The sequence below is a fragment of the Trichechus manatus genome, unplaced genomic scaffold (genome assembly GCF_000243295.1).
Source record: "Trichechus manatus latirostris isolate Lorelei unplaced genomic scaffold, TriManLat1.0 scaffold00040, whole genome shotgun sequence".
NCBI classification, from domain to species: Eukaryota; Metazoa; Chordata; class Mammalia; order Sirenia; family Trichechidae; genus Trichechus; species Trichechus manatus.
In genome coordinates this window covers 7,901,447-7,912,479 of record NW_004443976.1, presented here as the reverse complement: position 1 = coordinate 7,912,479, position 11,033 = coordinate 7,901,447, and positions in this window count along the sequence as shown.

Sequence of the window (11,033 nt, the reverse complement as noted above, 5' to 3'; positions counted from 1 at the left end):
AATCTGTATACTGACTTTTCCTCAGCTGCCTATAAATAATTCAATCCTACAGCTGGTCAGTTAACCCACCACATAGTTTTTTATTCTCTTAAAAACAAAACTGATGGATGCTTGTGAGTCAGTAGTTTCTAGAACAATACCCAAACTTCAAAGTTTACTTTTAGGAGGAAATATCTAAAGTGGGGTGGAGTAGTTGACCAAGCAGTCCCAGGACTAAGACCCCTCATCTTTCAAGTGTCTGTCACTCTAATTCCCACTGCCACTATGCTGGACCCCAAGAAAACACAGATCCTTTTTTAATGGATGCCCAAAGATAAATAAAAGGCTTTATTTTTTACCCGACATACAGAATATAATTTTCAAAAATTATTTTTTAAATAATAATATGCTGTTTTTGTTAGTTGTTGTTGAGTCAGTTCTGATTCATGGCGACCCCACGTGTGCAGAGTAGAGATGTGCTTCATAGAGTTTTCAAGGCTGTGACCTTTTGGAAGCAGATCGTCAGGTCTGGGTTCGAACCGCCAATTTTTCAGCTAGTAGTTGAGTGCTTAACCATTTGTGCCACCCAGGGACTCCAAAACAATAATATAGTCGTATAAAATGTGAAAATAGCAAAGGCTATGAGCATACACCAAAATGTTAACAGCGGTTACATATAAGAAGTAGGACTATATGTCATTATTTTAAATAACTCTTTTTTCTAGGTTTTTAAAATAAGACAATATATTTTTACTGTGCAGTGACTCTTTCAGTATATATATACAAGTCTTTCTTCATCTCTGGGAAATTTTCTTCTAATATATCTTTGAATATTGCTTTTAGTCAAGTTGTTCTATTTTTTACTTCAGTTAACTCTGGCAAATTATACAAGTACTAAAAAAACAAAAACAGAAACTAACCAGTTGCCACAAAGTGGGTTCCAACTCATGGTGCCCCATGTATGTCAGAGTAGAACTGTGTTCCACAGAGTTTCCAATGTCCATGATCTTTTGGAAGTGGATCTCCAGGTCTTTCTTCTGAGGTACTTCTGGGTGGATTCAAACCACCAATCTTTTCATTAGTAGCTGAGTGTGTTAACTACTTGTGCCACCAGGGACACCATGTACAAGTACTAGACACATTTAAACACAATGAAAGCTGAAGGGAAATACTGATTAGAATAAGCATAGAATTAATGATGAATCCTAAGTACAAACAGTCAGGGGCCAAGCTACTCCTATAGAATGGTTTTATGAAACGGAAATCGTATTTAGTGGAAAGGTGAATTCAGAAATTAAAAGACAGTTATCATGATCCTGGTGCCTATGCCTCGTGCCACCGCAGGGGTTCAGATTCATTTCCCACTTGGTGGATCTTGGGCCTCTTTTAGCAACACAGCTTTCTGGCTGAACAACAAAGAGGCATTTATAGTGGTAAACCCAAGTTGATTTGTACAGCTGAGATGGTGTCACAGGCTCAAGGGACCTCAGGAAGTGCTGCTGTCTTTATAATGCTTGCAGGATACACACCGTTACGGGTCTGTGGAGGAGAACTCTGAGCAAGAGAGAGGCAGCAGCTGCTAGGTGGCACAAGGGGAGTGGAGCTCAAGTCAGCTTTAGGGAAGGGCTTACTTTCGCCTTTGCCTCTAAGTGCTTGCAAATGCTAGAATGCACTTGAAAGCTTTCACCACAGTGTGGAAACAAAAAAAAAAACAACTGGGCTTTGGAGCTGAGACCACCTCCCCTCCTGCCTCCTCCACGTTGCTCTGTGTGGCATTGTTCAAGTTGCTCAACCACGTAGATCCGCATAGTCCCTCATTGTAAAAGCCTTCGCTTGAAAATTAAATACGATTACAAATATGAAGCCTGGCACCAGTTGTTGGTGAGTTGATTTAAACTCATGGCGACCAGACGTGTGTCAGAGTAGAACTGTGCTCCATAGGGTTTTCAATGGCTGATTTTTCAGAAGTAGATCACCAGGGCTTTCTTCCAAGGTGCCTCTGGGTGGACTCGAACGGCCAACCTTTTGGTTAGCAGCCTAGTGCATTATCATTTGCACCACTTTTTCTCCTTCCCCTCCTAACTTTGTCATTAACTAAATACTGGACCATAATTTTTCCAAGTCTCAGCTTCATCATCTGCGAAATAAAAGAGTAGGACAGGAGGTGACTGCTGGGATTTCTTCTGATTCAAGCATTTTAGGATTCCATCATCGTAATGGATGCACCACACAGAGACGGAGCCACAGAAGCAGGGATTTCTGTGACTTTGGTCTGCAGGGGTGAGTTCCAGGAGGCTCCCCAGCAAGGTTCATAACCTATGCAAATACAAGAAAAATAAATGATTAGGAAAGGGCCAACATTGCAGTGTGCATGCCTGCAAACAATTCACACGCAGTTGGAGGCGCTCTGCCGGAAACCAGCGTTTCATTTGCAGCAGAAAAGTTGCCATTTGCAATAATGTCAGTAACTCTGACAGTTGGGATTCAGCAACTCCTGGCGTGAGCCTTCACCGAACAACCAATTTTCACTTCGTAAGCCAGAATGACCCCTCCAGTGCTCTGTGCAGGAGAGGGCGAGAGCTGTGGGTCCCAGGTGGGACGTGTTCAGGCAGGGAGTCCACAGGGCCTTCAGATGGCTGTTTCTGGTCTGTAGTTCTTGCCACTTGCAAGCTCTTCACACCATAAACACGTAGCTTTGCTTGTTTCGGGAGCTCTCAGGAGCCTACCCATCTTTCCTGGAGTCAGAAAGAGGCGGGAGGGAGGCAAGCAGGCAAGAAAGAAGAAAAAAGAAGGAAGACTCATCTGTTTGGAGCAAGGAATAGAATATCCCACGGCCCCAGGAGTCCTGGGAATTGGTCTCCGATCTGTCATGAATGTGACCATGGCAGTACTCCCCCTCTCTGGTGTAAAGGCTGAGGTTAGTCAAGGCGGCCCTGAGTCTGCCTTCTTTTGCAGCTTCTTTCCACGATTCTAGTATTCTGCACAGGAAAGGGTGAAGCAGGGGAGGAAATGGGAAAAGAGAAAAAGAAGATGGAAAGCAGGTGGGCGAGACTTTGCTAGAAAAGGAGGGGGAGGAAAAGGAGAGGCCGCAACAATACAAAGGAAAACAACCCAGATTCGCAGGAAGTATTCCTCGAAGAGCTATGAGTGATCTCTAAAGTAATCATAATTACAATCATTATCATAAACAACTGGAGCCCTAATTAACTTCTTAAAGGGCAGCATCCTGTAGGATGATTCAGGAATGCTCTCCCCGTTTCCACCCCACTCTGCTGCCCATGGGGATCCCTCCCTTGTGCCTTCACAGCTTCTTCCTTTTGCTTTGGCCTTTTCTCAGGGGAGTTAAAGGGGAGGGAAGGGGGAGCACTTGGGAGGGGAGAAGGCTGTGTCTGGCCAGCTGGGGTTGAGGGGCCCAGGGCAGCCAAGTGAGTGCCAGGTCAAGGGTGGCCCTCAGGGACCCGGGCCCCTAAGCATCAACACCTACTCAGCCGTCAACTTCATGGACTGTATTACCACTCACATCAGCATGCAGTCATTGTGTCACGGTCCAAGGGAACACCCTACCACTTCCTTAAGACTAGTGGGGCCACAGGCTTAAGATAGGTTCTCGTTCATAGAAGAACCACTTGCGATTTGCTGGCTACCTTGTTTTGTGTTCTTTCTCACCTTTTGGTTTTGGATGGTTCAGTAGTAGAATTCTCACCTTCCATGCAGGAGACCCAGGTTTGATTCCTGGCCCACGCACCTAATGCGCAGCCACCACTCGTCTGTCAGTGGAGGCTTGCACGCTGCTAAGACGCTGAAGAGGTTTCAGAGGAAGAAAGGCCTGGTCTACTTCTGAAAATCAGCCAGTGAAAACCCTTTGGATCACAATGGTCCAATCTGCAACTGATCATGGGGATGGCAAAGGGCCCAAGAGCATTTCATTCCATTTCACGTGGGGTTGCCACACGAGTCAGCGGCCAACTCAAGGGCAGCTAACAACTACGACAAACAGCCGTTAGCTCAGCTCCTGCCTTGCCTGACCCCTAGGGGATTTGCTCGTCTCTGATCTTGTATCCCCCTCTGCTTGTCTCAGAACTGGACCTGGCTCTGTTTCTTCCCTAGCTCTGATCTGGTGGCACTGTGGTTAAGAGCTTGGCTACTTACCAAAAGGTCAGCAGTTTGAATCCACCAACAGCTCCTTGGAAACCCTGTGGGGCAGTTCTACTCTGCCCTATAGGGTTGCTATGAGTTGCAATCAACTCAAAGGCAACAGGTTTGGTTTTTGATTAGCTCTGATCTGCAAGGCTCTTTGGGTCTAACTCTGAATCCCTTAATAACCAGTTTCTTTATTTGCTTGTACACTACTGAGAACATGCTGGCTCTAGCAAACTGTGAGGAAATCACGCTAGATCTTCACTTCTGGAGTCCTGTGCTACATTCAGATGATGTTTAAAGATCGAGAATGGGGGAGGGAGACATGTAATCAATTCAAGGAAAATCTCTGGAAAGAAATCAAGTAACATCTTTTCTAGGAGTTGACAGGTTTAAAAAAAATTAAATGATGCAAACCATTGTAATTTCTCACAAAGTCCTGCAAATGACGTGGGGTTGGTTTGTAACATATTGCAAGAAAAACTCAAATTCAGAATAAAATAATCCTAGGAACTGTCATGTGTGAGACCATACTGGTGCCTTGGGTGTTGTCTGAAAGGAAAGGGGTGGATATGGATCAGAGAACAATGAGAGAGAAAAACCAGTGTTAGCCCAAAAGCTAAAGTGAGAGATGGAGTTGCTAGCTCTAAAAAATGTCAGCTGGTGAGAGGATTTTTAATGCATTTTCAGTGATTATAGATAGCACAGGTACACCCCAAGAAAGTCTCTGACGTTGGGAAGGGATTTACAGTAAATTCATCGATTGGGACTAGCGTGATTCTAGCAATTTCTTTAGAGAGAAACTGAGAGCAATTGCATTAGTAAAGGCATAGTACGTGGTCTAGGTTTGTTCATTCTGCAATATTTCTCCAATGACATTTTAAAAATTTACATGTAAATGTAGTCATTTGGGTTTTTATCTATATTTAGTTATATTAATTGTTTTTGTAGATTTAGGAACCCTGGCTTTCTGCCTTATTATACCTTGAAGTTTTCTATTCTTGGGGAAAGTTTGTGCCTTTAAACTACCTGGTGGCAGCTGCCCAGGAGAAGTTAAACAGGCCTGGGGCAGAGTTCTCAGACAGTGGGTTTATGGCTCAGAATCAGAAACATCTGAAATCCTCGTTAAAAATATTCATTCCCAACAGGACTTCTAAGTCAGAATTTCTTGGTGTGAAATCCAGGAATCAGATTTTGAATAAGAATGCGTATTAAACTTTATTTTCCAAAGATAGCTGCAGCAAAATATCTCCCATCCCACATTCTCTTCTGCACTGTGATCTTGTCATCATCCTATCAAGAGATCCCTTGAATCTGGCTGGGTTATGATTGCTTTGACCCACAGAATACCATGGAATTGACACTATGTGACTTCGAGGCTTAGTCATAAAAGGCAATGCAGCTTCCACCTTGTTCTCTGGAGCCCTCACTTGGAGCCCTGAGATGCCATATAAGAAGTATGACTATGCCAAGGCCGCCATGACGCAAGCAAGGCAAGCCTCATGGAGAGACCCATGTAGATGTTCTGGTTCCTGGTAGACAGTCCTATTCTTCAAGTCGTCACAGCCCAGGTGCCAGACATTTAAGTAGTAGGAGCCCCCAGATGATTCTGTCCTAGAGATAAACCTTCCAAATCCAACCCTATCCAATGAGGAGGGAACAATAACATTTGAGTTGTAATTGGCATTAGTTTTCATATCAAGCCTGATATTCATTCATTCACTCATTCACTAAAAACATTGAATGCCTATGTGCCAGAGATTTTTCTAAAATCTGAGGATACAGCAAAGAAAAAGACTCTAGGCTTATGGAGCTTACATTCTAGGGGCAGGGCGGGTTGGGGAGACAGGTAAAACAAATAAATACATGAACAAGATAACCTGAGGCAATATAAAATGTTGGGAAGACAATAGATGTGATTTGACAGTGAGGAACTATCTTAGATGTTTGTTGGGAAGTGCTAAGTTAGATTGTGCAGTCAGCAAAGTCTGCTCGCAGGAGGTGGCGTTTGAGTTGAAACCTGAAGAATGAAGATCCTACTATCCAATAATCCAGGGCTAAGCATTCCAGACAGAGAGTAAAGCAGAAGCAGAAGCAAGTTTGGATACTCAAGAACCAGAGCAAAGTCCAATAGCTGGAACATAGTGAAGAAGGGTTATCTCAGTATTAGCTTCATCGTCACTGAGAACATTCCTTTAAACACCAGCATCAGCAATGCTCTTGCTGAAAACAAAAGCCGCCCAGCTATCACACTTAATTAGCATAGAATCCTGTCAGTTCAGCCTCTGACTTCTTGCTCAGACCAAGCTCTCCTCTCCATCTCCACTAGCCTGGCTTCTGTCAGCCATTTATTTCTCTCTTATACCATGCCAGTTGCTGTTTCAAGGCTCATCCTGGTTTTAGTCTCTCTACCCTCCCATCTATCCTTTGGAATACCAACGGAATCATTTTCTAAAATGGAAATCCAATACTATTTTATCCATTCTAAAATTCCTCCACTGTCTCTTTCATCATGTGCAAGGTAAAGAACAAAATCTTGAGCGTGGTACAGAAGGTTATAGACCACATTTTACATAAGTAACGCACGCCTTCTACGTTTGTTTGCCAACCACTCCCGCCCGCTGCGAGGTATTTTCTTAAGCGTGCTTTGCTTTTTTTTTTTTTTTTTACAGCAGCACTTATATACCCAGCTTAGCTCCAGCTGATGTTTCCAGCCTTTCTGTAAGTGAGGCTCACTGACCATTCTCGAGACTCACAGAGGGCTTTCAGGCTCTGTTTTTGTTCATGCACCTCCACTCTCCTCTTGATGGACACCATATCTTTCAAGAGTCAGTTCAAATAGCCTTTCATTTCCACTCTTTTTACAAAAGCCTCCCCACTAACCTGTGCCTGTGGTAGAATTAATTGTTCCTTCATTTTTGTTCCCATAGCACTTCACACAGCATTTGTCACATTGGCTTACATTTATTTGTTTATATACTGGTCATTTGCCTCCCTTGCTGAACCATGAATTCTTTGAGGTCAGTGACAGTGCCTAGCATAGTAGGTGTTCAATAAATGTTTGCCAGTGGAAAAAAAGGAAGACCATCAGTGAGATGGATTGACACAGCGGCTGCAACAGTGGACGCAAATGTAACAAGTGTGAGCATGGTGCAGGACTGGGCAGTGTCTCATTCTGTTGTACATGGTCGCTATGAGTTGGAATCGACTTGATGGTACCTAACAACAGCAACCAAATTAGCGGAATACTAGTAATAGCATGAGTGCTGGCCTTCAGTCAGCCTTAGTCTAGTCCCTGAGTGATATAAACAGTTAAGTGCTTGGCTACTAACTGAAAGGTTGGCCGTTCAAATCTACCCAGAGATGTCTTAGAAGAAAGTCTTAGTCTGAAAGGTCACAGACGTTGAAAACCCTACGTGCAGTTTTACTCTGAAACACGTGAGGTTGCCATGAGTCAGAATGGCCTCTGGGTTGCCGTGAGTTGGAATTGACTGGACAAAACAGGTAATCTAGTCTTGGCCCTCTTGGTAATTGACATCACTGCTAATTGACTTGGTAATTGACATCCCTGGTTCTAAGAGCAGCATAAACATTAACATCCCTCTCAATGTCTGGGTCACCACCAGTACCCCTTAGCAGATCCAGCATGTAGGCATGGATTCAAGTCCCAACATTGTCACAGACCTTAGGGGTTGTCTTAGGGCTGTCTTAATCTCTCTGGGCCAAAATTTCTTTATCTGAAAAATCAGACATTTGGGCCAGATAGACTATAATCCTTTCACATTCTAAAGATCCAACATTAGACCCATCTTTCTTGCTGGAGTCAGGTTTATATAATGCTGTATCACCATCAGTACTGGCATCAATATCTGTTGCTCAGTTTTGGGGGACAAAGGCAGAGGAAAGGAGGGACACTTCACTATTGCCCTTGTTTTGTTTTCTTTTTTGGCATTAGGACTTCTGACACTGATGTTACCTTCAGCAATTTTAGCCTATGTGTGAGGAGAAGGGAAAGATTAAAGGTGTTGTTCTGCATGTTTTTTTTTCTTTTTTCTTTTTTTTCCCCTCACGCATAAGCTCCTGGGTGGTGGTAAATTAAAGCAGCTTTCCTGAAAATTTACCACACAGGAAGCTGTGCTGAACTTCTCTCTTGGCCTCATAGACCCTCTCCCATTAATTTTCTCTAATTCTCATTAACATGTTTCTACTGCAGACTCGGAAGCAGAGAGAAATTCTTGTGCAGCTAATTTAACACCTGCAGGTTTTGAGAGCTGGTAGAGAAACCATATCAATAAAATAATCACTTGCTTTCTCAGAGATTTTAAATTTGAATCCTTTAAAGGTTAGACTTTTGTTATGGTTTCTATTTATGTTTTTACATCAAGTCATATGTTAATTAATGCTTTTGTCTTTTCAAATGTAAAAAGAGGCAAGAAAAAAATTCTGAATGAACCATTTTCTGTATATGAATGGCCATAGTCAAGAAATTCTTCTGGCATTTCAGATGTGAGTGGGGCTTTTCTCTTCCACTGCACCACAGGGGAAAGCCAGGGGATGGCTGTGAGGTGGGTCTGGTAGGTGGGTCACAGCCTGGGAGCTGAATTCGACTCTTCAGGCTTGGAGCGTCATCAGACAAAGACAGAAGCTGGAAAGTCTTCTGCTTAGTGAAGGGCACAAGAGTGAAGAGTAGCAAAGAAGGGATGGGCAGGAAAATAGAGGGGGGAAGGACAGTGTTTGTGGGGAGTGGTTTCTCCTTCTCTTCCTCATGGGGGCAGAGATTTTATTTCTCCCCCAAAGCAAAAACCAAGTGAGGGTGGGGAAAGAGGGTCCCAAGAGAATCACTAGGAGAGGTTGTGATGGGATGGGAAATGTAGGGAGGGGGAATGGGTGTACTACTCCTGAGCTGCATACTTGGGAGCCTGCAGGCCACCTGGAGCTGCCGCCAGAGTAGAGCACCATGCAATAATTCCTGGAAGATTAGGAACACCATCCCTGGGAGTGACATGAACACAGTAACAGACACCTCCTCCCCTGGAGCTTTCTGTGGGCAGGAAGCTTGCAAGAGAAGTCCTCAGCAGGGGAAACGGCAGTGTGTCTAGAAAAGGATAGAGGGTCAACACCTCAGGTCCCCAAGCCCTCCAAGAGAAAGAAGGGGAACTAGTCATGCCCTGAGCATTGTATGAGACATCACCTGAATGAGACTAGTTATCAGGTGCTGAGGGCCTGCCCAGAGTTGCTGGGTGGCCCAAACAGTTAATGCATTCTTGGCTGCTAACCAAAAAATTGGACGTTCAAGCCCACCCAGAGGCTCCTCAGATGAAAGGTTTGGTTGTATGCTTCTGAAAATTCAGACATTGAAAATCCTTTTGAGCACGGTTCTACCCTGACACACACAGGGTCAAAATGAGTTGGAATTGACAGCAACTGGTAAGGGCCCGCCCAGGGCTCAGCCAGACCAGCAAGGGCCATAGCCCATCAGGGGCAGTGTTGAGGGCATCAACCACTGACAGGTCCAAAGGGAGACAAGGAGGAACTCAGTGATAAAAAGGACTAGTGTGAGGTTGTACATCAACTCATGAAAACCTTGCACATGTCTACACAGGTGCCACCACATCTCTGGAGGCCACCAGAAGCAAATGGAATTAGATGGACCCAGGAGACCAGGATGCTTCCAAGAGCTGACAGATGAGACAGGTAAGGGCATCTCTGTTGCCCTCTCACTCCTCCCTGTCCTCATAGAGGAGTGAAACCTGGAAATGTGGAAAGGAGAAGAGAACCCAGAATGAGACCATGGCCCCCACTCCCACTGCAAGAGAGGAGTGAAAGTGTAGACCACCCACCCACCACAAAGCCCAAAGCTGATCATGGGGAGGAAATAATTTAAAGTAGCTTATTTGATTAATGTCTTAAGCAGATCGGATTAAACAGACTGGACTTTTAAGCCAAAATGACCATCATGTTATGTAGCTTATTGCCCAAGTTGTGGCAAAAGGGGCTGGGGAAGGAAATTCAGAAGGTGTGGTTCAAAGTACTGATGAGAAAAATAAAACTAATATTCAGAATCCATCGAGTTCTGACTGTTAAGCAAACTATTTTTCAGGAGGTCATAATACGTATGTCACAGGGATGTGAGGAATAAATGTAATAATTAATAAACACTACTTAGCAGAATCAAACTTCCTAAAAATTCTCTCTAGACTAACCTTTCTTTCCCCAAAGTTTTACACATGTGGAAGCTGTTAATATCCCCCTCCCCCCTCACAAAGTCCCTCACTGCCACCCTACCACCTTCGAAAAGTCAGAGCTCCATAGTACACACTACACACATAGACACACACTACACTACACACACACAGACACATACTACACTACACACACACACACACACACACAGAGACATACACACACACACAGCCCTGGGGAGTAGACTCTTTCCGTTCAGGCTGAATTTCTAGGGAGGAGCAGCCCTGTGGGAAACCCAAAAAAAAGTCTCTCTTTGTCTTGCTTCATTTATTTCTGTCCTTTGTGACTCGCCCATTCATGATGATTTGCCCATTTTTCTATTTCTATTCTGTTTTTAAAATTGTCTTACAAAAATTCTTTTAATACTAAGAATGTTATCCCTCTTTCAGATATAAGGCAGATATTCTTTGTGGTTTGCTACTTATATTTCCATCTTATTTTTGTTGCTGTGAATTTCTAAAAGTTTTGGTAATCATGCATATGAATCTTTATAATTTCTATACACTCCAGTCTAAGGGATTCTCTTTTAATGTCTTTCTTGTTTCCTTTACCTCTTCTGAATCATACTCAACTGCCTCTACTTCATATGTTTCATGTCAGCCTTTCTCCTGTGCTTTGCTCTTCATTTTGTGGGAGGAATTTGGTAAGCAGTCTCTTCATATACAGGTGATACA